Consider the following 2,548-nt stretch of genomic DNA (forward strand, 5'->3'; position numbering starts at 1 on the left):
TTTTTTTTTTTTTTTAACTTGTTCCCCACACCTTTCCTGACACTCAGTAATTCACTGGGCGGAGGAGATCCTCTGCTGGCAGAGGGGGAAAATGTCAGAGCTGTGTTATATTTAACTGTTAGCTCGCCGCAGAAAGGACAGAGAAAACCGGAGGAAATGCCTCATTTAGAAATGATCAGGTGCGGTGTTTGTGTGCGCGCGCTCGCGAAGAAATAGTCTCGCCTCGGAACTCACCCTCTCCCATTTTCTGAATGACATTGGAGCTGGGAGGATTTGGTGGGAAGGGGCCCAAAAGAGCAGCAAGATCCTTGGAGCTCCAGGCTGAAGCTTGCCTAAGCTCCTTCACCCAACCTTCTTCCAAACCCCCGTCCTGCTGCAGATCAATAGAAAGCAGCACTGGAGTGAGAGTCTCCCAGTTTGATCTTATTCCTGGACACCCGCAGGGAAGGCTGGGGGCCAGGTGAGCGCTGACCTCTAGAGAAGCCAATGAAGTGAAGGAAATGGAGAATGAGCCCCATACCCAGACCCAGCCCCGTGTGAACCCGACTAGGGTCCCGTCCCAAGCCTGTGCAGTTCCACAGAGGAGCGAGGAAGAGGGTCAAGGAATTGGGCGGAGCCCAGGCGCTCCCAGACTGCGGCTATTCAACCCGGTCCCCGCCGGCTCAGCGCCTACTTCCACTTCTTTAGGGTGACTGGCCCTGCCTCATTTGCATATGCGGCAGAACCACTTTCCGCGGACTAGACAGTGACCTTGAACTGGGCCTCAGCGGCCTCGCGCCTGTACAGCGAAGGCAGCACCGCGCCAGTAATTCCCGACCCTGCGCTGTCGCGGGAGCCCGAACGCAGCTGTTCAAACCTGATTCCCGGCGGCCTACGCCTCCCGCAGCCTCGTTTCCCCAGCCACTAGAGCTGGCTTAGATTTTATAATTAACTGCTGTCGCCGGGCAGTAGAGGCCGCGAGTATGCTGTGGGGATGGAGTCACAGACAGAGAAGGTGTGGGAGAGACGGAAGGGCATCTGGTGGATGCGCTGAAGGACGCGGGCTGCCTAGGATCTTCAAGGAAAGCCTTGGACTGTATCCTCGCCTTCAGCTTTAATTAACCCCCGAGTTAATGAGCGGGCATGGTTGAGCCTGGCCAGCTGCGGCGGGAGCCAGTGGCCTAGGGACCGGCAGGCAAGCCACCCTTTCTAGCCTTGTGATTTGATGAATGTGTGGGACTTTGGACGTTCAATTGCTCTGCTGTTGAACAAGATAATGTTGCGTGGGAGCAACGGAGTCCGGCGTATTAGACCCGGATAAACGCCGCTGCCCAAAGCCTTGGGAGTCCTTCCTGGTCTACTCATTCACCTTCAGCCCGCTCCTGCCAACAGCTCTTTCTTAGGCTGAACTGAGATTTAAAGCTTCTCAACCTAGCCTCCCGCCGGCCCCGGGGATCCAGGTTGGGTGCCGGTGTTTTTTGTGACTCTGGTTGCAAAAGAGGCATCTGAGCTGCGAGTGCGGCTGGGCTACTGTGAGCCACTATGATAAAAGGGGAGACTGAATGCTTAGATTGCGTGGGTCCTCCGAAGGGTCTTGAAAAATCCCCAGGTTCACGTTGACCTCAGGGAGCAGGTCGGGATTTAAATTTTTCCGATGGCTCTTGGCAGCTCTCCCTGAAAGAAATCATTACCGGCTGCACGGCAAAAAGAAGGGTTTGTGCGTCCATCTGTGCCCAGAGTCTGAAATCCAGAGAAAATTGCCTGTTTTGATGGGATCAAATCAGGCTGGGAGAAATGCATGTCTGGAAGAAGGAAACCTCACCCCATCCTCGTTTTCCCAGCATTGCATCTGCCGCCCTGTGGCCGCAGCTCCGTGCACTCAGCGGTCAGGCCCACGAGGGCATCGGGCAGAGCTAAGATTTTTTGAGCCGTGAAGGGATGGAGAGAGGCCAGGATCTTCCTCCTGGGTCTCCCCTCCCTTTTTTAAGAGAATAGAGTCACCTGAAAAGGGAAAAGTAAATGCAGAGAAGACTGTACCCCACAAAGGCTAGTGATTATTCTGCAAGACCAGCTCGGCAAACCTTACTGCAACAATAGCAGTTGAGCCAGAGGCCTGGAGAGCCTGGGTGGAGGAGACCTCATTGCCAGTGCAGTGTTCGGATTGAAATCAGCAATATTAAAGTCACACCCTCCTTATGACCAAAAATAACCCCCTAATAAAAAATTAAAAACTAAATTTTCAATGGTACTGATTAATGCATCTTGAAAAGGAGAAATAATAATACGTTGTAGATGCTTTGACATGGAATTTGCAGCCAAAGGATGCTCCTTTCTGCAGCTTCCCAGACCCTTAATCAATTAAGCACAGAAAGGCTAGCCCAGGGCTAATCTCCAGCCGTGGCGCCCCTGGCAATCTCGGCTGTACCCGGAGGCGGACAGCGGGGCTGGTATCCCACAGCTGGGCCTCCTTCCTCAAGTGGGCCAGGCACAGGGCGGGATCCTGGATGCGGGAGGGGCCAGGCGAACAATCTGAAGCCCGGCGCTGGAAAGGGAGCCGGCCAAGCGGGGC

This window comes from Fukomys damarensis, unplaced genomic scaffold (genome assembly GCF_012274545.1).
Source record: "Fukomys damarensis isolate Sample0158 unplaced genomic scaffold, DMR_v1.0_HiC HiC_scaffold_15, whole genome shotgun sequence".
Taxonomy (NCBI): domain Eukaryota; kingdom Metazoa; phylum Chordata; class Mammalia; order Rodentia; family Bathyergidae; genus Fukomys; species Fukomys damarensis.